Source organism: Ceratotherium simum, chromosome 20 (genome assembly GCF_057802395.1).
Source record: "Ceratotherium simum simum isolate JZ-2026a chromosome 20, ASM5780239v1, whole genome shotgun sequence".
Classification (NCBI taxonomy): domain Eukaryota; kingdom Metazoa; phylum Chordata; class Mammalia; order Perissodactyla; family Rhinocerotidae; genus Ceratotherium; species Ceratotherium simum.
Window position 1 is genome coordinate 1 of NC_141919.1, and position 27,227 is coordinate 27,227.

At 40.6% G+C, this 27,227-nt stretch overlaps 1 pseudogene; it reads right to left on the minus strand.

Moving 5' to 3' along the window:
• Positions 1 to 5,022: 5,022 nt before the first annotated feature.
• On the minus strand, positions 5,023 to 11,537 carry LOC147914316 (prorelaxin-like; annotated as a pseudogene).
• Positions 11,538 to 27,227: the final 15,690 nt, after the last annotated feature.

Genomic DNA, 27,227 nt, shown 5'->3' on the forward strand with positions numbered 1-27,227 from the left:
CACACACACCATAAAAAATCAAAGAAAAAGTGGTACAAACCAACAATCCCAGAGAGAATAACAACACATATTCCTGTAAAATATTTGATATAGCTATGATCAAATCCTGGATTCTATGTGTGTTAATTGTTTGTAAGAGAATGAATTTCTATCACTTTAATAATTTTTAAATATATTGCCCCATTTTCCTAGACAATGGATCCTTTAGATAACTATCAGATTATTACACACGCCACATATGTATAAGTGAAATGAATGACAGCCTAGGTGGGGGAATTGAGATTATTCTTATTATAAGGTGCTCAATACTACCCATGCAGTGCTATATTGTTATTTGTAGGTGGACTTGGATTAATAGTTGTAAATGTATATTGCAAACTCTAGACCACTCACGATAAGTAAAAACAAAAAGTACAACTGGTATGCTAAGCAAGGAGAGAAAATGTAATCATATAACAGGCTCCTTCTAAGACCACAAATTTTTTGAGGCAGAAAAGGAATGAAAGACAAAAATAGGAACCAAAGCAAAGGCAACCTTACAGGAAAAAGTAACAAATTGGTAGATAATAATCCAGCTATATCAGTAATCACTTTAAACATCAATGATTTAAATACACCCGTTAAAAGATATAGATTGTCAGAGCGGATCATAAAACAAGATGCAACTCTATATGGTCCACAAAAATACTTTAAATATAAGGAAACATATACATTAAAGTAAAATACATAGATCAATACCCCACTTTCAACAATAAATATGATCATCCAGACAGAAAATAAATTAGCAAGCATTACATTTAAACTACATGTTGAAATTGATGTACCCTAACATTTACAGAACATTCCATCCAAAAGCAACAGAATACACACATTCTTCTCAAGTAAATATGAGACCCATTCTGCAGGATAGATCATATATTAGGCCACAAAAAGTCTTGATAAATTTAAGAAGATTGGAATCATGTAAAGCATCTTTTCAACCTGGTGTGTATGAAACTAGAAATCAATTATAAGTGGAAAATTGGAAAAATTCACAAATATGTGGAGATTAAACAACATACTTATTGAACAACCATTGTGTGAAAGAAGAAAATAAAAAGAAGTAAAAAATATCTTGAGACAAATGAAAATGGAAATACAACATACCAAAACTTATTAGAAGCAGCAAAAGCAGTTCTAAGAGGGAAGTTCATAGTGAATGCGTATGTTAAGAAATAAGAAAGAACTTAAATAAACGACATAACTATACACCTCAAGGAATTAGAAAAAGAACAAACTAAGCCCAAAGTTAGTAGAAGGAAGGAAATAACAAAAAGGAGAGGAAATAACAAAAATCAGTGCAGTGATAAATGAAATAAAGACTAAAAAGACAATAGAAAAGTTCCATGATACTAAGCTCATTCTTTGAAAGATAAACTAAGACCAAACTTTAATGAGACTTACTAAGAAATAGAAAAGATTCAAATAAATAAAATTAGAAATGAAAGAAGAGACATTATAACCGATACCACACATATATAAAAGAGATCATAAGAGACAGCTATAAACAATTACATGCCAACAACTTTGCCAACCTAAAGAATTGGAGTAAATTCATAAAAACATACAACCTACCAAGACTGAATCATGAAGAAATGGAAAATCTGAATTTACCAATTGATAGTAAGGAGGCTGAATCAGTAATGAAAAACCTCCCAAAGGAACCCAGGACCAGATGGCTTCACTCGTGAATTCTGCCAAACACGTAAAGAAAGAATTAATGCCTTAAATCCTTCTCAAACTCTTCCAAAAAATAAAGAGAGCAAGGAGAACACTTTGAAACTCATTTTACAAGGAGCAGCATTGACAGTCAATGCACCATATAACAACTTTTTGGGTCAAACAATGGACCACATATATGATGAAAGTCCCATAAGATTAGTCATATAGCCTGGAGTGTATAGTAGGCACTATACCATCTAAGGTTTGTTTACAGTACCACTTCTACTGATGTTTGCACAACTACAAAATCGCCTAATCAAAATGCACTTCTCAGAATGTATCCCCATCATTAAGTGACGCTTGAGGCTGTACTTTGATACCAAAACCAGACAAGGACACTCTAAGAAAAGAAAATTACAGGCCAGTATCCCTGATGGAACATAGATACAATTCTCAAAAAAAAATTATCAAACTGAATTCGACAATACATTAAAAGGATCATGCACCATGATCAGAAGTGGGATTTGTTCCAAGGATGCCAGGATGGGTTCAACATCCACAAATAAATCAGCGTGATACACCACATTAACAAAACAAAGGATAAAAATCACTTGGTCAACTCAATATAGATGCAGAAAAAGCATTTGACAAAAATTCTACATCCATTCACTGATAAAAACTCACAAGAAACCTTTGGGTTATAGAGGTAATATGCCTCCAACATAATAAAGTCCATATATGACAAGCCCACAGCTAACATCATACTCAATGGTGAAAAGCTAAAATCAGCTAAAATCTTCTCCTCTAAGATCCAGGAACAACACATGGATGCCCACTCTTGCCACTTTTATTCAACACTAGTACTAGGAGTCCTAGCCAGAGCTGAAATTGAGGCAAAGAAAAATTCCAATGGAATTTTTCACAGATATAGAACAATCCTAAAATTTGTATGGAGCCACAAAGGACCCCAAATAGCCAAAGCCAACTTGAGAAAGAAGAACAAAGCTGGAGGCATCACACTTCTGATTTCAAACTATATTACAAAGCTGTAGTAATCAAGTTAATAGATAAATATTAATGTCTTTGAAAGAGTCATTGTAGCCACAAGAGCAGTAAGCGTGAGCAAACCTATGGAGTTGACTACCTCAATCTCCTTTCTAGACCCTTCTCCCTTGCCTACCTCAGCTCTCTAGGCTGTAAGTCAAATAAATCACTTGCCAATGTCTCCTGCAGGTACAAGTGGTTATGGGACACATTGCTGGACAACGCAGCATAAACACACATGTAGTGGGTTCTGGCAAGAATGTTACTTTTCTAATCCAGACACTAAACCTTCTTCTGTTCCCTTCTTTTCCTGCCTGAAACATGCTCACTGAGACCCAGAGGTGCGGCAGCCACCTTGGGACCATGGTGGCGAGCATGAGGAGGAAGGCCTATCACGAGGCTTGGCACAGCTGACTGAAAAGGTGGGAGGAGACTGCTGGCATCACTCAGATGCTAAACAGGGTTGGATGTTTATTCCACAGGCTTCTTTGAAGCCACTGTTACAGACTTTTCTGTTAGTTACAGAGAATACAATCCTAACTGATGCATATATATAAACAGAGTAGATTTGTTGTACCAGGAAATATAATAAGCACAACTCATCAGTTTCTCATAGAGAGTTTTAGGAGGACTTTAGTAGCATGAGAATTAGATATCTTAACGGTGTTAATTGATTAATTGAGGGTTTGGTAGTAGATGGTTGACCACAGATTGTCTTTGTACCACTTAAAAAGTGGTCAGATCATCAGAAGGTAGTGAAGGCAGATTCTGGGACTGGGAGCCCTGTCTCCAGGGCTTTTGAGGAAGAGCAGATGGAGGAGCTGGGCCAGGGCAGGGTCTGGGGAGATGCCTGTTTGTCCTGTCCAGGCTGTAAGTTTCCTGGTCACCGCCCTCGTTCTCCCGGGTTGAAATTTCCATTTCAGAGAGCACTCTTCCTGGCTTTGTCCAAGGTGGCTCCTGGCCTCTGAGGGTTCTACAGCCATTTATAAAGTTTTACAAGGCAGCCTTAATAAACTAGAAGTCTGCTTGTGATTAATTGTGCACGCAGGATTTGAAATATGGTGTCGCTCTTTTAATCCCTTTAAATTCTGCTAATAGACATTTGATGGCGAGTAACTTGCTATTTAAGTGCATTTTCTATAAATCCCGCCTGAAAATGGATGTGTACATAAGTTGAAGGTACTGGCTAAATATGAAGATGATAACTACATTAACTTACTATCTGAACAAGTTTTCATATCATTTCACAGTTATTTTGTTACAGAAATGGTTTGCAATTTCTAAAATGGTGAACATAAAGTTTATTCCCTTGCTAAACTAGTTCTTGTATACATGACGCTGAGTTGTTTATTCTCTTCTATATCTATTATTCACTTTTCTCCTTAAAAAAACATAATTTACATTTTAGTGTCTTAGGAGAACTAGAAAAGATTCCTAGTTTGAAAAATACTTGAGTTTATCTGGCACCAACTAAATTAAATTGATTTAGTGTCCAATCTGATTGCAATTGATAGTTCAATAAGACACAAAAATCTTTTAAAATCTACCAAGAGTGTCCAAGTTTCATGACTCTTTGTGTATCCAATCTAAGAGTTAATACTAATAAAAACATTTTGGTTCATTTTGTGTACCTGGTGTTAGGCATTGTGTAAGTTGTGTTTGCTTTTTCTTCTTCTTTTATTGCTATTAAAATAGTTTGTTTAATCTTAAGTAGTGAAAGAACATTCGGGCATTAGGTCTGGAGGAAAAGGAGTAGGTGACAGATTATAATTCTTTTTTTTTTTTTTTTTTTGTGAAGAGGATCGGCCCTGAGGTAACATCTGCCAATCCGTCTCTTTGTGCTGAGGAAGACTGGCCCTGGGCTAACATCCGTGCCCATCTTCCTCCACTTTATATGGGGCGTCACCACAGCAGGGCTTACCAAGCGGTCGGTGCGGCGCCCGGAGATCGAAGGCTCGGCGAACCGTATTGGCTGCCACAGCCCGGGCGTGTGCACTTAACACGCCTGTGCCACCGGGCGGCCCTGACAGATTATAATTCATCAAATACAAATTTCAAAAATAGACTTATCCATTCTCAGTAATGCAAGACATAGCGTTTTACTAAGCTATCTATTTTTAAAAATTTTTTGAGTTATTATGTGTGGTGAAAGTAATCAAGATTTTATTGTCATTTTAGGTTAACAGTATTAAACAAGCAAAAGAATTATATGATTAAAAAGAGATAAAAATACTTTTGGATAAAGAGTTTTATTAGCTTAGAAACTACAATAGTTGAAGGAATATTTTCTTACCAAATGAAAAACCTCAACACTAAAAATGATTTCTCATATGCTAATAATTAGCGCAGTGACAGAAACATCAGTGAATGTGTCATGGAGAATACACGTGCACATTATATGAAATACATAATTAGCTTCATCTCAGCATATTCTAGCAAGTTCTCTTGCAGTACAACCTTGAGAACAACACTTATTACTCAGTTTGAACTGAATCATTCTCTTCTTTCGAGAATGTTTATCTAAGCCTAAGTTTTTAATTCTGAAAGACTGTTGTCTTCTGCTACACTGGGTCTGTTAAGAAGGATTTCCTTAAATTCTTCCAAAGTTAAGATCTGAGTCCTTTAACACAGGTCGTTGTAGCTCCCTCAATGATGGCTGCCTCTCAGACAGTGTTTGCCTTCAGCTCCTGTGGCAAATTAGGAGTGAATTCCAACATCGTATTTAAGGCTTCTGCATCTTTGGTGATGGAGGATGCCATAATTTCTAAATTAAAAAAAAGAAAGGAGGAGGAGGAAAAATATTCATGTCAAAGAACATCAGGAAAACTGTAAAAGTTTGCATAGACGAAAAGCAAAGCATTGCCTCAAGAGAATTAAACATCAAAACAGAATCAGTAAGTATCCTGGTATCTAAACAACTTAGCTTATTATAGTTGGACAGCGTAAAATTCTACAACATTACCAAGCTTCTGCTTTACTCCGGCTTGACCCTCTGTCATCTCTCCTGTCCCCTTCATGCTTTCATCATAGCACTTTTGAACTTCTTGACATTTCTGAAGTCATCTCGGTCATCGAAAACACTCAGTTTCACCACACATGAATTTTTCCTACCTGAGTAATTTTCTTCCATTACTAAGCTACTTCTGAGTTATGATAATAACCATTGCAAAGTATATTAATTACTTTTACTATCAAATGTTTCATGGTGGCAAGTTACTGCTTCAGGATAAAGTTCAAAAGGCAAGAACTTCCAATTGCTCTGATCTAATAGGCAGGAGATGCCAGTCTCTGATGTCCCTCATACATCTATTTAACAATTTCTCTTCCCCAGAGTATTTACTCCAAATCAATAGCATTTTACATTAGACAGAGAAATGGGTTAAAAGAACACTAACCAAAAATCACTGGCTTTAGAAGAGATTAGTCTTTTGTGGTGTGCATACAGACTAATGTACTATGTATGTGTTTTTGTTCCAATGTTGTGGATCGTGCACTCGCCAGTTCTGTGTGTTCCCTAGGAGAGGAGCCTGTTCTTAAACAGCATCCTAGGATGGGCAAATATGAAAGTAGGAACTTGGGCTAGGAACCTGCAGGAACCAGCTGACGTCTTCCTTCTTGACGCCCATTCGGTTCAGTTGACCATTCACTGACTGTTTCCATGTCTCTGGCAGTGCCAGGTAGGAGATGTAAATAAAAGAAAACATGTTTACTGCCCTCAAAAAGCTTTCCGTCATGTCAGCTCTCTTCTAACCTGACTTATCCCGATTACACAATTTTGAGAGTTTTAGCACCAAAAAGAATTAGAACCACAGATGAAGTTTAAATTATAGTGTAAACCTGGATCAGTTCTTTTGTTGTTGTTGTTGTTAAATTAAATTATTATTATTATTTTAAATTTTTTGTTTATTGCAGTAACATTGGTTTATAACGTTGTATAAATTTCAGGAGTACATCATTATACTTCTATTTCTGCATAGATTACATCATGTTCACCACCAAAATACTAATTACAACCCATCACCACACACATGTCCCGAATTATCCCTTTCGCCCTCCTCCCTCCCCCCTTCCCCTCTGGTCACCACCAATCCAATCTCTGTCTTTATGTGTTTGTTTATTGTTGTTATTGTCTACTACTTAATGAAGGAAATCAAACGGTATTTGACATTCTCCCTCTGACTTATTTCACTTTGCATAATACCCTCAATGTCCATCCATGTTGTCACAAATGGCTGGATTTCATCGTTTCTTATGGCTGAGTAGTAGGTGGGCGTGCAAACTGGTGCAGCCACTATGGAAAACAGTATGGAGATTCCTCAAAAAATCAAGGATAGAACTACCATATGATCCAGCTATTCCACTGCTGGGTATTTATCCATAAATTTGAAAACACCATTGCGTAAAGATACATGCACCCCTGTGTTCATTGCAGCGTTATTCACAATAGCCAAGACTTGGAAGCAACCTAAGTGCCCATCAAGGGACGAATGGATAGAAGATGTGGTGTATATACACCTGGATCAGTTCTTGCTGTTCTTCATGGACAGCAAAGCTGTCCTTTTCAGCTTATTCATAAGGCATTACTCTTGAAACAGTGGAAACAATGAGGCCAAGAGATAGAAATCGAAGCATGGAAGGCCCGACTCCTGGGTAACCACTGCTGCCTGCTGATCAGAGAAAAGCATGTCCCCTCACCAGGCCGGATGGTCTGGGGCTGGTCCACTTCCTATGAATTCTGTAGCAAGAGTGTCAGTTGCTCTCCTTTCAGCCAACTACAAACTTCAACAGCTGAGTTTTCAGTGGAAAGAAAACATACTTGAGCATGTTATCTTTCCTCCTAATGCTCTCTCTCCTTCAAGTTCTAAGCTGGCATGGACAGAGGAGAATTTATATCATTTTCAGTAGTCAGAAGTTTTTGCATTTTCCCTCAGTGAGACATCCTAAGTTTAATTCAACCTCCTCATAAACAACTCTCCTTGCTGTAACTTACACTTTGTCTGAGTTGGTGCCCTATTGAATGCAGAGAAAAGCTGACAGTAACTTTCCAAATACCTAAAGGCAGTTAATGAATCAGGCAAAACAATTGTAGTTTCGATGCTTTTCATTCATAGGCTGTGTTTTCTGGCACTCTTCTTTTGATTTTATAATTTAAAACCTTTTTATTCTGAAATACTTTGAAAGTTACAGAAAATTCACAAAAATATGACTGAGTTCCCATATATCTTTTTTTTTTTAATTTTGGTAAGAACATTTAACATGAGATCTACCCTTTTCACAGAATTCTAAGTGTCCAATACAGCACTGTTATCTATAGGTGCAACGTGATTACATCCGATTTCTAGAACCAATTCATCTTGCATAACTGAAATTTTATACACGTTGATTACCAACTTCCATTTCCCCCTCTTCCCAGGCCCTGGCAACCACCATTCTAGTCTCTGCTTTTACGAGTTTGACTGTTTTAGATACTAGGGCTTTTTCACTTAGCATGATGTCCTCCAGGTTCATCCACGGTGTTGTATATTGCAGAATTTCCTTTTTGTTTCAGACTGGGGAACATTCCCTTGTACGTAGACACCACATTTTCTTTATTCATTCATCTGCACATGCACGTTTAAGTTGTTTCCATATCTTGGTTACTGTGAATAGCGCTGCAGTGAACGGGGGAGTGCTAATCTCTCTTCAAGATCCTGATTTCAGTTCTTTTACATAAATATGCAGAAGTGGGAGATTGCTGGATCATATGGTAATTTTTTTTTTTTTCCCTGAGGAACCTCCACACTGTTTTCCATAGTGGCTGCACCCTTTTGCTTTCCCACCAACAGTATACAAGGGTTCTAATTACTCCACATCCTCGACAACACTTGTCTTTTGTATTTTTGGTAATAGCCACCCTGACAGGTGTCAGGTGAACTCTCATTGTGGTTTGATTTCCATTTCCCTGATGATTGGTGATGTGGAGCATCTTTTCTTACACCTGTTGGCCATTTGTGCGTCTTCTTTGGAGACATGTCTACTCTGGTCTTTAGCCCATTTTTAAATTGGGTTATTAGATTTTTTTGCTATTGAGTTGCAGGAGTTTTTATATATTTTGGAAATTAACCTCTTAGCTTGGGTATATGATTTGCAAATATTTTCTCCGATTCTATAGGTTGCCTTTTCACTCTGTTGATTTTTTCCTTTGTTTCCAGAAGTTTTTAGTTTGCCGTAGCCCCACTTGTCTAATTTTGCTTTTGTTGTCTGTGTTGTACTCTTTTATTAAAATTACTTTTTAAGCTTGTTTTGAAACATTTTGCAATCTCCCACAACTTTAGCTTCTGGAGTCTAACTAAAAGATAATATTCTAATAGACGTGAATTCAAACACCTCTTGATCACTGTATTTTGCACTAAAATCTAAGATAGATCTCTTCTAATTAAAAATGTCTACCTTATTTTTAAAATGGGTGTAGAGAGTGTTATTTCCCACACTGTGTGGGAAAAATGGTTAGCTAACAACTTAATAATGTAAAAACAAATAGAAACTAACAACAGAGGTTTTAAAACTCATGAATTACAAATTATTGACATGTACTTGAAAATGATTCTTAACTTGTAACTTCAACATTTCTCTGGATCCTACTTGGTGATATTTTTTAGATTATTTGCAGTTAAATCACGTACTGTAGGTATCATTAAAGACAGTTCTTTAAAAATACTTGAAATTCACAAGTCCCTTCTATAGAAACAGAAATTTGGCCAAATATCTATATAGAAATGCGCTCAGAAAACCATTTTTAAGCAACAATTTGAAATCCACGAAATATCCGCTAGGAATGGTTAAATATAGATGGTAGGCTTATGGCATAGAATGCTATAAAGAAATTTTTAAAGTATGTTTTTGGAGAATTACAATGTGAGAAACTGCTCACACTATAATGTTAAGTGAAAATGCGGAGATATACACACATATCTCCAAATGTTAACATTGCCTTCCAGTTCCTCATTTAATACAGATATTTTCATTTTCTCATTAAATCCACATATTTTCAAAGTCTTTAATATCCATAAGTGCTTTTCATTTTTTCTTATTGTATTTATGTATATTTTCAGTCATTAATGTGAGCATATTACTTATTCATTCAGAAGAAGTGCAATCTGGTCTTCCGTTACCTCGAACAGTAAACNTCTAAGCTCTGTGGTTCTCTTCTATTAATATTATACAAGAACTACGTAAAAGCTTGCATTTAATAAATCAATCTCTGACCCAACAATGTAGAAGAGTAAAGCCACTAGCTTTATAATCATGATTGAAATGCCATAACAGGGAAGTAAATGTACTTGAGTGCACAAGGAGTTCACGAGGGTCACTTATATACAGGATATGCATATAGCCTATAAAATAGAGTTGTGGTTTATCATAAATTGCATACGTGTTATGAAATATAAAACACTTATTCATCATGAAGCTCACCTTCTCGGAATTTCCATGTGACCCCGTTACACTGATTAGACTAGGCTGTACCTCTGGGAAAGTTTCCATCCTTACTTAAACTCAGCTTCAATTTATCTTTATAAATGCTTTATAACTAACAAATTGTTTTTGTAAACCAAACCATTCCAGATTTGAACTGTACACAATTCTGAGACTTTGCTTTTAAAGAAAACCCACTGCAGCTTCCACATGCTTGAGCCCCCAATCAGTTCTCCAGCAGTGCTTGTCTGAAGGGCAAACATCCCTTGACTGTCGGTCCCCTTCAGTTTCTCTTGCAGGAGCATCAGGCCCTTTTCTCTCTCTTCAATCCTTTCTCTCCCAAATGAATTTCAAGACCCGGTTCAAGAGGTGGGAGGCCATGCTCTCCCCCTTTGGTGAAGTTCACAAATACAAATAAAATTATACTAAAAGAGGAAGTTTTCCAAGGCATGGGCGCTGGCCCAGCTTTTTGGACAAAAGCAGGAGAGTCTCGTGAAATCGAAGGCCCTTCACGTTTACCACTCCAGGACCCTATCAGAGGTCTCTGCCCCATGCCCTCTGGCGCACAAACACGATCGACAATCAGCTCACACCTCTCTCTTAGCCCCCTGTCGTCTCAAGTCCAGATGTCCTGTCCAGTTGCCGCAACCGCCAGCACGCCGGTTATCTGGCCCGCGGGACCGTGACTCGGGGCCCGGGCCCGTCTGCGCCCACCTCCTGCGGGTCTTTGGGCAGCCTTCCCTCCTCCGTGGCTTCCCCTTCTCCCCACCCTTCACCCTGGGTGCCGGGAGATGAAGGGCACCAAGTCCCTCTCAGGTGAGGCCGCTTGCTGTTCCCGCTGCTTCCCCTCCATCTGGTGAGATCCCCGGTGAGACCCTTAGTAGAAAAGCAAGTTACAAGGAAAAAGCCCGAACTTTTAGCCGCCAGCATCGGAGTCGCGGCCGCGGGCGGGCGGCTAATCAGGTCTCGAGCCAGGCCGTTCTGATTGGCCGGCACCCCGACGGCACCCAATGGGAAGTGCGGAGCGGCCGGCCCGGGAGCTCTTACCTGCCGGTGGTTCGGCGTCCAGCCCAGGCTCCTGCAGACTCACGGGCTTTTTCTTCCAGTTGATGGAGCCGGAGATCTGGATCCGGCGGCGGACTAATTGGCGGCCGCATGCCTTACCAATGTCGTCGCGGTTCTCGCCTGAGATGTCTCTGGGAAGTTGGCTCAGTAGCAGCCAGACTCCTAGCAGGTAGGACAAGCACAGGCGCGGCATCCCGGACCTGATCTCTGCTGCTGGACGTTTCAGCCTTTCTCTGGAGACTGCAGCTGCTGTGTCGCCTGCCAGCCTCCGCCTGTGTGCCCTAGACTTCAGGCTGCTTTCCCTGCTTGGCTCCAGCAAGCTTTTATAGCCCTTGGGCTCCCCGCTTAGACCTTGAGTCGGTGGTCCCAGCTCCACCCCAGTCTCCACCCACCTCCTTGGAATGCCCCACTCCCCGCCCCCAGCTGTCCCTCCCCTTCTCACCTTTCCTCCAGTTGCCCATCTTTTTGTTCTTGGCCCCTTTACAGTTGTTTATTTTTCTCTCCTCTTTCCTCAAACCGTTTGGTATACTTAGGGAAAGTCAGTCAGTAGTTGAAGTCTTTCTGGTATCATCAAGCTAGGCATGGCCACTACACTAAATTACATCCACAAAAATAAAATTGAGATCACCCATATTCTCACAACCCAGAGGTTTCCAGCTTGAACTTTGCTGCATAACCTTCTAATCTAAACAAGATCATATTAGATGAATTAGTATAGTGTCTGGCGTATCGATCCATAGAAAAATAATTAAGGAATGGCAAAATTGTTGACAAGAGAGAACTTTTTATCTAAATCCTGGTAAAAACATGAAAATTCTCAATGCATCACTTTAGGCTTGTACAGTGTCCTCAGTTTACAATGCGCTTTTCCTTCGACTCTTCTGGTTTGATTATAACTAGTTACTTTAATATTTTAATTTGAGATTGTATGCTAGATCTCTAGTGACTGGAGAAGACACACACACACACACAGACATACACAAACCAATAAAAAGATGAAAAGTGTGGAATCTCACAGTTTTCAGAAAGAATATTTTGGCAACACATGTTACAACACAAAAATCATGTGTTTATTATTATTATTATTATTTTACTGTATTCTGTTTTTGTATTTGGTGAGGTAATTTTTCACACCTTCTAATTTAACTTTTAAGAATTCAACACAGTTTGAGATAATATGCTCGTGAAACAAGCTTTCTAGATGGACTGTAGACTTTTAGGTGCAAATAGGTTCATTTTATTTGCTTGTGTGCATAATGTACTCAGATTACCTCAGCTCTACCAGGTAAACTGGAGACTTGGAGGAAGTTAGGGTAGCTTTGAATTAAAGTAATAACTCAACAACCACTTAGTTACAAATAAAGCTATGGGATAGAATAATTTTAATTTCCAGATTGCTGCTAATTTCAAAGGGCCCGCTGCATTGGTCTAAGGCAAAGCATTGTGGAATTCTTCAAAAAAAATCTGACCAAAGCTCTGAGATGGTCGGAGGTAGTGTTTCTAGAGCTAACATCCGTTGCCAGTCTTCACCTCCTTAAGGCCAGATGGACTTGTTCAGTGCTCCACCCCTATGACCACCTAGTGGCTCTATTTGTTCCTTCCTTGGGGCTAGAAGATGTCCTATCACGTGTAGAAGCTCTGACAGAAATTTACTCCACAAGCCCTTAATGATAGTCAAGCAGGAATAGTCTTATTAAATACTGGAATGTCTTTAATGAGCAAGGCTGTCCTTCAAAACAGAATGGCCTTAGATAGTCTACCTGCATTCCAAGGTGCTACGATGCGTAATCATTCGAGCTGAGTGCTGCTCAGACAAGCAGTTTGGGAGAGGCTTCTCAAACCTGAGGTTTGAAGGTATTTTTGTGGTTGACAGTCCTTGCAAAAATAATCCATTTGCCAGGCTGGGCTCCAAAGTAATTGCTTGTTTAAAATGTAAACATCCCGGGAGGGTTTCATTTGTTCAGCCTTTGCCTAGGTGGTCTTACAGAGTCCTCACAGCTGTCCAGTGAAGTGGCCATTCTCTATTTTACAGAGAGAGGAAGCAAGTTGAAAGTGGTCAAGTAACTTGTGCCACTTTGTCTAGCACATCTGCCAGTCGTAGGCTTACCGACTAGTAAAGGTAACAGCCAAAGGGAGGATTCACAGCCTTTTCAGGCACAACTAAAGGCATTTCTTGTTCTTAAAACAAACAACAGCGAAAAACCAAAGAAACATTTTTAAAGGGAAAAACCAAATGTGTGCCGTGCACATGTCTGGCAAGTGCTGGAGCTGGGATTCCTGCCTGTGTCCACTGGATTCCAAAGCCCCTTCCTTTGATTCCACTGCCTCCCTTGGATCCAACTCCAGCTGAAATTGATCTGCATAGTGGGGCCGGCCGGGCTTAGCGGTTAAGTGCAGCGGCGCTCTGCTACTGGCGGCCGGGTTCGGATCCCAGGGCGCACCGGCCTTTTACCGCTTCTCGGCCGTGCTGAGGCTGAGTCCCACACATAGCAACTAGAAGAGTGTGCAACTATGACATACAACTATCTACTGGGGCTTTGGGGAAAAAAAGGAGGAGGATTGGCGATAGATGTTAGCTCAGAGCCCGTCTTCCTCAGCAAAAAGAGGAGGATTAGCATGGATGTTACCTCAGGGCTGATCTTCCTCACAAAAAAAATAATAATAATAAATAATAAAAAAATTTTAAAAATCTACATAGTGAAGGTTTATAGTGATGAAATCATGGAAAGCAATAGGATATACTGGAGTACATGAGGAAGCCATTTCGTTTAAAACTAACTTGGCCTGACCTTGTTTTGCCAGAAAGCCCGATGTGGCCTGTTGAGCATGCATTGTACATCTTCTTTAAACAATTACAGTGTTCCAAAGCCAAGAACAATGCCCTTAAAGATAGGCATGTTGCCTCCCCCACATCAGCATTTCTTTAAGGCTAGCATTTCTTCCCGGAAGCTAAAGATTAATTACTGACCTGTTTTAACTCATCTCGTGACCACTGACCTGCTGACCACCGACTTGCTGTCCTCACCTTGTGACCACTGAGCTGCTATGGTAGCCAGGCATCTCGTGACTGTAGTAAAAGAGATAGTCCTGTCATATGTGAGGTGTGTTCTTTCTTCCAAAATGGTATATAACCACTCTGTACACCTCGCTACTTCAGAGGGCTTCCTTCATTGGAGAAGGAAGCCCCAGGGCTATAGTCCTCAGACCTGTCTCATATAATAAACTCACCCCAATTTTGATTTATAGATTGATTGTGGATTCTTTGCATCAACAATAGATAAACATTAACGTCTTTAAAACAATCATTGTAGGAACAAAGCAGTAAGCAAACCTATGGGTTGACTGCCTCAGTCTCCATTCTAGCCGCGCGCCCCTTGCCTACCTCAGCTCTCTAGCCTTTGAGTGATAGAAATGACTTCCCAATGTCTCCTGCAGGTAGCAGTGTCCGTGTGACCACGGTTCTGGCCGATGCAACATAAACACACATGTGGAGGTTTCTGGCAGAGCCTTTGCTTTTCAGATCTAGGCACTAAGCCTTCTTCTGTGTCCTTCTTTTCCTGCTGGAAACATGAGCGCTGAGACCTACAGGTGCAGGAGCCGTCTTGGGACCGTGAGGTGGGGAACATATGAGGAAGGCCTATATGGGAAGCACAACTGACTGCAAAGGTAGGAGATTCCTGCTGGCATCATTCAGATGCTAAAAGGGTTGGAGGCTTGCTCCCCAGGCTTGTTGAAAGCCACAATCCCACTCGAACCTCATGATAATCAGTGCTGCACTGGATCCATTTTTGTTTATGCGCTTCTTCCATCGTTTTGTTGGGATTGGAGGAAGAGGAGAGATAAACCCTGGTGTGTTTTCAAGCAGCTTGGTCAGAAATCAGTGCTGACTCTCTATCTTGTAGATGGCCTCGGAACTACTCTAGGTGTTTGTGCTTTCACTTCGGGTTATCACGCTGCTTGATCACAAAGACTGAAACAAAAAATGAAGGGAAATTGGAATCTTCAAAAAGTCTCTTGTCAGCAAACCTTTGGAAATCTCTTGGTTAAGAGATGAGAAAACATCAATAAATTCATTATTTTCCTTTTCCTTCTTAACTCTACTCAAATAACAATATATGTTCTAAGGGGACGTTCGGAAAGAATCATGCCACTAGATGGAAACTCCCATGTGAACAGGGATCTTAGTTTTGTCCACTGATGATACATGCTTGTCATGCAGTAGGCATTCACAATAGGTCCCTAAATATACTCGTTTTATTGATCACTATCAATGTTAAAATATTTGGCTTACAATTAAGGCCCAACATTAAATGCCGCCTTGGCGTCTGGTGAACTGCAAGGGACCGACATGGCCTAAACACAAGTTCTTCTCCCCACTCTGCTCCCACAGATAAAGTCCCTAGCTAAATAATCCTCTTCTCACGAAGAAGACCAGGCACAGTTCTTGCTTATCCTGAGTAGTGGGGTTCATTTCCCTGCCAGCTCATGGAATTATTCAAAGAAGCTGATCACATTCTTCCACGGTAACCATGGTTACCTCACCCCCTTGATACTACAAGACCTGCCTCACACAACCCCTGGTTGTTCACTCTGTTCTGAGTGCAGCTCCCACGTAGCCTTGTGAGGCAGGCAGCAGCATCCTTCCCTGGGCTGTGAGTATATGTGACTAGTAAACTGCTGCCAGTCTCATCTGTGCAGTGATCAGGTGTCGAATGTTGTGTGTTGGCATCCCCAAAACCTTGGGGCAGAAATTCCTCCCTTACCAACAGGGTGAATAGGAGGCCATTAAGACAATTGGCCCAATCATGACCGTGGACATGAGCAAGATGGCCCAATCATGACCAAGGACATCTGGTCAGCTTTAACTAACTGCTCTAGGCTAACTGACTGATTCCATGATATGGCAAAGGCTACCTGAGACAGATCTACCAGCTGCTGCTGGCTTGTGCTTCAGGCATGCTCTGTGTTTTTGTCAATATTGCCATCTCTCCCCACTCTAAAATGCTCCCATCCCAAAATAAAATTATTGTTAATTTACTATACTACAGTTTGACATGTTGTTGGGTTTGGCCTGTGTTTGGCAGGTGGTCTCTGAGGCTCCCCCCTGTAAAGGCTGGGAGAACTAACCTTAACTGATTGACTCTTGAGTTCTATTTACCAAGAGTCCAGCTAGAACAATCTGATCACTGCATCTAGCCTCGTGACCATCCCTGGCAGCTTGGGGCAGCCATATGGATATTATCTGTGATTGTGCATCCCTTGGACAGGCTTAGGGATGGCCTTCTGTGAGGTGTGTGGAAAGGAAGGAGACCACCATCCTGGGCGGAATTAAGTATGGCACCCTGGTTGCTTAAGAAGAATTGTTGCTTAGGCAAAGGTAGTGGCCTTGCCCGTCTCAGGTCCTGTTGCTTTCCCTTGTGCTGTTGCGTGCATTCTTTTGACCCCATGAGTATCGAAGGTGCACATCCATGGAGGCCCGTGGCCAGGTGCTGATGAGAAAAGAAAGGGGAAGGAGCATTTGGTACCAGTCCCTTCCAAAACACCAGAGGAGGTAACTCAACTGCTCTCCTAATGTGAAAATCCCTATCCAATGTATGTAGGCTTTGCTTAGTGTTGCTAATTACTAGCATACCAAAGAGCTAATCTGACAATACAGAGCTTGAAGGCCCCCACACAGGCCATAGACAAAATGACCTTGTTGGATGTGGACCCTGACTCTGGGGAGATTGACTGGCATCTGTGGAGGAGAAGGAGGCGGCTACCTACAAAGCCAGCTGTTGGGCTCCTGAACTTTCCCATAACCACCCACCAGTCCCACACAATGTGTGAGTGGACTGAGACAGAAACTGAAAACCATGACTTTTTGCAGCTAGAGATACAAAACATTCTGAGAGAGATTGTACAGATAGAAGAGACACAGAGAGAAATGAAAGCCAATAGGTGTGGTACTGTGGTTCACATACCTAAGAGCAGATAGCACAGCTATCTTAAGTATGTTAAATAGCTCTTCTGCTGTTGCTGCCTATGCTTCTGTCACAACAAAGATCCTGATCCTGAGCCCTATAGGGAAAACACCCATTGCATCCCTATGTCACAGCAAAGGAGTTAATTCAAACCTGACATAAGGCCAGGGTCTTTAAACTCTATAAGGCAAGCATTGCCATGTGGGTGGCCCCTAAGCCTGCCGATACTGATATGAGACTCTGGAGGAAGAAATTGATAGAGAAGGGTAGAGAGGAACGCACCCCCCACCCCCAAAATTATATACGATGATCAACCAAAGAAGGGAGGAGGAGAAAGAAAGAAAAGGAAGGAAGGAACCTGGGTACAGGGTAAGGAAGAAAACTGAAACAAAGGTCCACAATTTGACCCAATTGGCAATCCAAAATTTACTCAAATAATGTATACAACAAAGAGATGAAAACGTGCTGATTGGCTCTTGAGCCTCTACAACATGGGTTTTGAATTAACTTTAACATCTGCTGAAATGCACCAGTTGGCAAACTTTCATGGACTTAATCAATACTGGGGCTCAAATTACAGTTCTACCCGGGGATCCCACTAAATATTAACATGGTACCCCCCTATAATCTTAGGGAGTTACTACCTATCAAATAGAGAGCAAATAGGTGTGTCTCACCTTAACCATCAGATGTCTTATCGTGCCTCGATTCCCCATTGCACTTATTGCCCTGAAATAGACCAAAGTGAGCATAGATATTCTGACCTAAGGAGTGATAAATTAAAATTAAGTCTTTCACACTTACATATCAGCTTAACAAAATGGGACCCATTGACCCCCTCCCCCTGAGTTAAAATAGCTAATATGGCTCAATGTAAATTAAAACAGGGTCTTCAAGGATTGCAGTTTATACGACCTAGTTAGTAAAGGGGTTATTATCCCCACTGCTTCTCAATTTAACACCCCAAATTGGCCTGTTCTTTACCCCAGAATGAATGAATGGTGCCTCAAGGTGGATTATCATAACCTTAATGCTGCAGTCCCCATCCATTGAGGCCTCAGTACCCAGTACCCAATATTTTTGAAATTCTCAATTCCATCCAATCAGCAATGGTCAATATTTTACTATCATAGACCTGGCTAATAAGTTCTTTTCAGTGTGTATCTCAAAAGCCTCTCGTGACAGTTCGCCTTCGCCTCTGAAGGGAAGCAATATACATTTACCTCTGGGGTACCTCTGCGGCCTTGCCGTTATACAGTCTTTGCAGGCAAGATCTTAACTGTGTCCAACTTTCTCCAGGAGCACAGATATGACATCACATTGATGATATCCTCCTCTGAGGAGATTTATTTGATATACTCACTAAGAACATACGAATACTCACAAAGGAGCGCACAGAAAGGGGACGGGCCCTTGCCCCACACATAGTGTAAGGCCCCACCACCTCTCTTAAATTCTTGAGAATTACTTGGTAAACTGAGACCTGATCCACCCCTGATACTGTCAAGAAACCGCTATTGAGCCTCTTAGTCCCCACAATGTTGATACAAGTCCAACATCTTTTCACCCTCGTTGGGTTGTGGAGTCAATATATTCCTTATTTACAACTTTTACTTAATCTCACTGATGCTGTAACTTACAAACTGACCCACCTGAAATGGGGCCCCCTCCCACAAAAGGCTCTAGAATTTCTCCAATTTGAAATCAAAGGGCATTCCCATTAATGCCCTCTGAGAAACCTTCATTGTAGAGGCTTTAGTAACCTCCCTTCATGCCTCCTGGAGTCTCTGGACCACCTGTGATGGCCATAAATTGTCCATGGTCTTCTAATGCAAGAAACTGCCCTCCTAGGCCCTGGACTATATACCATCAGAACAGCAATTGCTGGCCACATACTGGCCTCTCCTGGAAATAGAGACCTAGACCCTGAGCCTGTGACCCTCCATCCCCAGCTGCCCATTATGTGTTGGGTCATGGCAGCAGCACCCTACAAGCTCAGCATGGCTACCAAGTCCTACTTGCTGCAGAATGAAGCCAAACCTGGACCTGAAGGAGGAGGTAGCCTCCCCTGTCCTCAGCCCCTTGCCAGATGCCAGGATGCTGAAGGAGGGTACCCCTCTTCCAGACCCCTTGGCTACCTGGAGAGTCCCTCGGGATCAACTGAGTGAACAAAAATGGAAGTTTGTATACTTTGTGGATAATATCATCACCATATACGTGATGAAGCAACAGCATTCAGTGGAATTTGCTGCTCTCCATCCCTTAACTGGAATGTCCCTGATAAAGGACAGCACAGTTGCCAAACTTCAGGTAGTTATCTGCACTGGATGCCCTGGCCAATAAATGGCTCCATCTTTACATTTCACAACTCTTGGACAATTGTGTAAGAGTTGCCCCAGGACACTCCTTCTTCCCATCCCCCATAATCTAGGATCTTTCCTTCAGTAGGATGACTGATCCTTCAGATTAGCCAATGATCCATGGCTCCCACTCTGAACCTGGATCTTTCCCCCAGCTCAAAGTTTCCTCAACGTTGTAGCGTATTAGAATTATCTGGGGAGCTTTGAGAAACCCCCGTGCTTATGTTGTATGCCAAAACCGTTAAATCAGTGTATCCTGGTGTGGGAACCAGGCGTCAGTATTTTTAAAGGTTCCTGGTTGTCTAATGTGTACCAGATAGTAGGTAAACCACCTTGGGTAGCCACTGCCCAAAGACTCTGTTGAAAGATTTGGGGAGTAATTCCATTGAGTTTGTTACTTATGCAATCCTGAAGAGACTGATAAAGTTAAAATTCTTAAATACACCAGTCTTTTGCATAAATGGGTTACACAATACTTTAAATTGTATTGTAAAGAGCTAAGGTCAGTAATACAAGGATATTCTAATTAATATAGTGAAAAACAAAGGGATATCTATTTTGTAACTTGTCTAGGGTTCTAGCCAATGTTTTATAGAAACACAGTAATTACTCTACTCCAATCTTGTAACAATGGAACACGTGAAAAATTAGTACAAAGACGTTCAGTCATGAATATACAACCTGAGCCATCATACTTTATTCCTTCCTACTTGACTTTCAAAATTAACCATTTATTTTGCAAGGACATCCAGTGTCACTTAAATATGCATATATTTGAAGAAATTAACAAGTTATATTTTATATTTACTTGTACCTGGATCAATATACCAACCTTGAAAGATCTCAGAATAGTCCTTACTAACTGTTCTCAAACAATTCTCAAGAACTTATTAGCATGCCAGAGATGATATAGTAAAGCTTCTAATTTAGAAAAACATATAATTCTGTTGCTATTCAAGAAGTATTGTTTTCACAGCAACTAGTTTGAAGAGAATTGTAAATTGCACTTCTCATAGAAGGAAGTTTAATTCTTCTTTTTCTGTTAACATCAATTGATAGGTGTGATTGGCTATATTATTTTTTAAAAAGTGAGGGAGATACCCAAAACCTTTTGACAAATGGAATCCTTCTGAACTAAGCTGACCAGTGGAGAAGAAAACTGATTAAGAATCTAGGGCAAGCTGTGTGCCTCTGTGTGATTATGAGCTCTCTTGAGCTATGATTTAGTGGCTTCTAACAACTGGTTTATTAAGTGTTGAGGAGGGTGCTCTGCCTGCTGTTTAGTGTGCGTAGAATATCTGCTGATGTCATCACAGTGAGTGAAGAGAGCTGCTTCTCACTTGCTTCCAGAGATTGAGTCTATTAGACTCAATAACCAGCTATTATGAATGCCTGGGACCACTTCCTAAAGGCACAATTTTTTCTGAACACTCTATTTCCCTGCTTTTAGGTTTTCTTGTCCACAGGCCCGGATACCTCACACTCTGGGTTTTCCAGGACAGCTGTGATTTCAGTTTTATTCTTTTCAGAAAATATCATTTGTTTAATAAATAGTTGCATTCGTTGAATTTATACCTTTTTTTGGTGAAATGTCATCTAAATGCACCAATCAAATATGACCACTCATCACATCACTTACTCTAGTTTTAGTTCTCAAACATCTCCACTGTGTCCATAGAAAAGGAATAGTCATCTTCTGAGAAAATGCTATCAGTTTCAGCTATCAGTTGCTCCTTCGTAAAACAGAACTCATCGGTTTATAGGGTAGAATGAAAATAGCAACAGACAGGCAATATGCTTTGGAGAATGTCAATAAACATAGATGGATATGTTGAGTGCTTATTGTCTGCCAAATACTTTATCTGCATCATCTCATTTTTCATCCCTCCAAGCAGCCCCCTGAGCTGGGTAATATTAGTCTCACCAAACTACTAGTGAGGTGATGGAGGAACGGAGATTCAGTCACACGGTCAGGTCTGGTGAGCGGAGGGGTGATGGTTCACACTGAGACCGTCAGTCTGCAGAGCTTGGGCTCTTAACACTTGGATACTGACCACAGTCTCCTGACAAGTTTTACAAACATGAATTCCTTTTGCGCACACAACAATCATGTTACACAGGTATTTACCCCATTTTACAGGTAGGACTCAGAACTGCTTTGCCAGAGATCACACAGTTAGCTAGAGTCTGTGTTGGGACTCAAGCAAAGACTTCGGATGTTAAATTCAGTACCTTTTCTACCACACCAAAGCCTCATCTCCCCTTAGTGCCCTCAGGGTAGTCAACACAGCAATGACATATTGATTTGATTTTGACAATTAACTATAGTTTAGAGTTTTATAATTAACGTATGCACATATGTAACACACACCTTCATCTTTTAAGGATGAAAGACACGTTTTCTAACCCTTTAATTCCTTCACCCACTTAAAGCAAATCAACAAGTTTAAAACACCAGTTCTAAAACCCTGCCCTACTTAAGTGCCCTGTCGAGGACATGGGCTCTCCCTATTACCCTTTGAAAATTTGAGGCATGGGAAATGACTTAATAAAAAGAATAAATCGTAAAGAAAAATATCTATAATATTTTTTTTTAACCTGAGCAGGGATAATATTTTAATTTAGTACATAGCAAAATACCAGTTAAATTTTGGTACACTGCTCATAAGAGGCATGAACATTGCCAAGACAACGTAACAGTGGAAACTTATTTTTCCAAATTGATTTTGAGGCGAGTATCTTGCATATAACTCCAAGATAAGTAAATAAATGAGGACCTGGAGCTCTAATGAAATAGTTTTAAAATTAAATGATTTGTTTTGGAAAGTATTGACAATTTTGAGTTTGACAAATAAACTTTCTCCCTGGAATGTATTTTTAAAATCCAAAACCTTGTGATTGCTCAGCTTTTAGCTTTCAGTCATCTTTCAATATGGTTATTTGAAATCGGGTGAAATAGGAAATCTTGGAGCTTGAAGAGTAGATAACAGTGAAAATGTTGTAGTACAAGCTCACTACCTTTTTGTGTGTGAGGAAGATCAGCCCTGAGCTAACATCCATGCTAATCCTCCTCTTTTTTTTTTTGTGCTGAGGAAGACCGGCTCTGAGCTAACATCTATTGCCAATCCTCCTCCTTTTTTTTTTCCCCAAAGCCCCAGTAGATAGTTGTATGTCATAGTTGCACATCCTGCTGGTTGCTGTATGTGGGATGCAGCCTCAGCATGGCCGGAGAAGCGGTGCGTCGCTGCGCGCCCGGGATCCGAACCCGGGCCACCAGTAGCAGAGCGCATGCACTTAACCGGTAAGCCACGGGGCCGGCCCACTCAGTACCTTTTAAATTAGCATTTTATGTTGCCAACATCACCAGCAATCTTTCCATAATCATTTGTTAATTTTGTGTAGCTGGTGAGCTAAAAAGTAATGTTTGTTCATCACTCTTGGGAAAAACAGATACATTTCAAAAACAGAAGAGAATCTAGATGATTGAAGTATAAATTCAAAGCACTGTTTCTCGACTCCGGATGACTTGGAGACATCTTTGATTGTCCAACCAGGATCGAGGGGGGTTGCTATTGCCATCTAGTGGGTAGAGCCCAGGGATGCTGCTAAACCTCCTACAATGCACAGGACAGTTCCCACCACAAAGAATTATTGGGCCCCAAACGGGCTGAGGTTGAGAAACCCTCTATTAAAGCAACAGAATAGTTTCATTTACACTATTAAAATTACACACTCTTATACACTATTAGAACTATTCAAGTAATTATAGACCATTAGTAAAATGGTGTGTGATATTGAGTATAATGGCATATTTTGGGGAGTTCAAAAATATATTGCTTTAAGGTCTTTAGACTCGAGTTCTCACACAGAGTATTGGATGTTCAAATATTTCAAGGGCCAGCATACTTCTTGAGAGTATCTGTATCCTATACAGAAACTGGTCAGTGGCTCAGGATTCAGTCCTCTTCTGCTGAGGCGGGGGTACCTTGGTCGCCAGTGGCTTTGTTCCTTGGTTGCTTTGGCCTTGAAATCCTGCTCTCTGCTCACTGGCATTGCCAGAACAACTCACTGGAATACTTTTCTTCAATCAGCATGAATAGTCTTTAGCGAAAGCCTCTATATTCAAATTCTAAATAAAAGGATCTGGCCTATAAAATCAATACTATTAAGATATAATATAAAAGTAATTTTTTTTAAATTTCTAAATATATGTATTAGATGCCAAATGTTAAAATTCAGTTCTTTCAGTCTTCCTGTTCCCTTCACTGTCTGAAGAATTCCACCCTAAAGCCATAGGAGGGGCAGAACAAAGGAGATGTCCGTGCTGGCAGGGCTAGAGAAGACTGTGGTGGCTCAGAGGGGAGTGTTGGAACCAGAGAAGAGTGAGGAGGGCGTCCACACTGGGGGCAGGGAGGAAGGGAAAGTGGTCCAGGTGTGTGGGCCTGAACTGGCTAAGGAGGGCTTCCGCACAGTGGGGCAGGCTAGTGGTGTCAGCGTTTGAGTGGGGTGAGGGACACATCTATCTGTGTGATGGGTGGCCCAGCATGAGTGGTTGGAGCTCAAGCAGGGTGAGGTGGGGGACCTGTGCAGGAGGGCTTCCCAGCACAGGGTGCTGACACCCAAGCAGGCTGAGAAATACAAAAAGACAATGAGATGATGCCTTAGGAATCCCGAGGGAAAATTATTAGTAATCAGGAATTCTGTACCCAGCCAATCAATCTGCACCTTTAGATATGTAAGGGCTCAACATTTTTCCTCTATTCACTCTCTCTGAGAAAGCTACAAGAGGATGAGTTCCAGCAGATGAGGGAGCACAACACAGAATACGGAAACAAAGACCCAACACAAGAAGAAGGAGAAGGGAACCCCACCATGGTGGTGAAGGGAGAACTCAGGAGGAAAGCTGAGTAGCAGATGTAGAGTGGAAACAGTCGAGGTGAGAACAGGTCAGAAGTCTCCAAATTTCTTCAAGAAGAAGATATTCATTGAATAACCGGTGAGAACGGATGTCTTGGGAGGAGATTTAGAAACCAGCAAAGAGTTTGAGGTTAAAGAACTGATAAATATGTAAGAACATTAAGCACATAAAACAACAATAAGACTTACTAACTCCAGAGAAGCAGGAAGCTGAGCAAGAAAGGGAAAGTAACTGTACTGTACTACATGGCATGGTTGTGACAAGTGTTTTCATCATCAGTATAATGTCAACTCTGAATACTGATCTAGCCAAAATGATCACATAACAGGAGCAGAAGGATTTTTGCAACCATATTCATAAGATATATTGGTCTATCATTTTCTTTTCTCATGTTTTTGTCTGGCTTTAGTATCAGGATAATGCTGACCTCATAGAATGAGTGAGGCAGCATTCCCACTTTTTCAATTTGTTTGGAAGAGTTTGAAAAATGTTGGTGTTAATTCTTCTTTAAATATTTTATAGAATGTCTCTAGTGCATTTTTCACTTCAGTTATGGTATTTTTCAGCTTCGGGATTTCTGTGTGATGCCTATTTATAATTTCTATCTCTTTGTTGATATTCTCCTTTTGTTCATATATTGTTCTCTTGGTTTCCTTTAGTTGTTTATCCCTATTTTCCTTACGCTTTTTGAGCATATTTAAGACAGCCGTTTAAAGATTTTTCTAGTAAGTCCCGTAAGAGGACTTCATTAGGGACAGTTTTTATCCATTTATTTTGTTCATTTCATTGGGCTGTATTTTCCTGTTTCTTTGTATGCTTTTTGTCTTCTTGTTAAAAATGAGGCATTTGAAAATACAGCCACCTGTCCCTCTCTTTGCAGATTGACTCTCTGTTAGTGAAGTCCTTCGTTGTAGAGCAAGGCTTGCTGTGAGCCTAGTGATCAGCCCTAGGTGAACGTTTAAGGTCGTCTGAGGTCTTGTCATAGCATGTGTGTGGCTTGCTCAATTCCTCCGTATACATGGCTTGTTTCAGCCTTAATTTCCTACAGAGTCTTACCCCACTTCTCCTCAGCCTGTAGATGGTCTCTTGTATATCTCCATTGTAATTTCTTGCCCACTCACCTGTGGGTGTGTATTTCTGTAGTCTTCTTGCAGCTTTCGTGAGTAACGCCCATTGCTTTTCCCACCTGAAATCCATGTGACGGGAAGCAGGCAGCTGTCATTTATACGTAATAATTTGAAAATGACATTTGCTCTCCTCCCTCCATTTGAGAGGGGAAACTGACAACAGGGCTGCTGCCACTTCCAGACCAAGACCACTGTTGCACCGGCGAGGTGGTGTGGGAAAGGCAGTAAAAACATGGCAAAACTTTGCTGCTGTCCTGAAAGTGGCTTCTTGTCTGTGCATTCACTTGGTTGCTGTAAGCCTTTGACTCTTCTCTGAAGTTCCTATAAAGTTATTTCTGCAGTTTCTGGGGTTTTGGGGGTTTTTTTTTAATGTTTCTATGGGAGAACAAGAGCTTGGGGATTCCTATTCTGTTATCTTGCTGAAATTATTCCCTAAATTTTTAAAAAATTCTGGTAAAATACACATAACATGAAATTTACTATCTTAACCATTTTTAAGTGTACAGTTCAGTGATACTAAGTTCACTCATATTATTCTGCAATCATCACCACCATCCAAGGTCACATGCTTTTTATCTTGCAAAACTGAAACTCTATACCCTTTAAACAATAACTCTCCATTCCTCCTCCCCACAGGCCCTGGAAACCACCAGTCTACCTTCTATCTCTAGGAATTTCACTATTCTAGGTATGTAATATAAGTGGAGTCATGAAGTATTTGTCTCTTTGTGACTGTCTTATTTCACCTAGCATAATGTTCTCAAGGTTCATCCATGTTGTAGTAATAGTCAGAATTTCCTCCCTTTTTAAGGCTGAATAATATTTGATTGTACGTATATACCACATTGTACTTCTCTATTCCTCCATCAGTGAAGCTTGTGTTGCTTCCACCTTTTAGCTGTTGTGAATAAAGCTGCTCTGAAGATGGGTGTACACATATGTCGAGACCCTGCTCTTAACTCTTTTGGGTGTATACCCATAAGTGAATTTGATGGATCATATGGTACTTCTATTTTCAGTGTTTTGAGGAAGCACCGTACTCTTTTCACATCACTCTACCATTTTACTTTCTCACCAACAGTGCACAAGAGTTCCAGTTTCTCCACATCCTCACCAACACTTGTCATTTTCTGATTTTTGATGGTAGCCATCCTGATGGGTGTGGGGTGGTATGTCATTGAGGTTTTGTTTTGCATTTCTCTAATGATTAGTGATGTTGAGCATCTTTTCATGTGCTTATAGCCCATTTGTATATCTTCTTTGGCAAAATGTGTATTCAAGCCCTTGCCCCATTTTTAAATCAGATTACTTGTTTTCTTGTTGTCTCTAAATTTTTAATTTTGTGATCATTATAGAGTTGCACACGTGAATGTAAGAAATAACACAGAGTGAGCCTGACTACACTTTACCCAGTTGTCCTTAATAGCAACGTCTTGCAAAACTATGGTACCATATGACAAGTAGAATATTGACCTTGATACAGTCATCATATACATCTATTCCAGCACCGCAAGGAAGCCTTATAGTCACACTCACTTCTCTCCCATGCCCACCACTGGCCTTAACCTTGAGAAAATGGTTCTCTATTTTTACAATT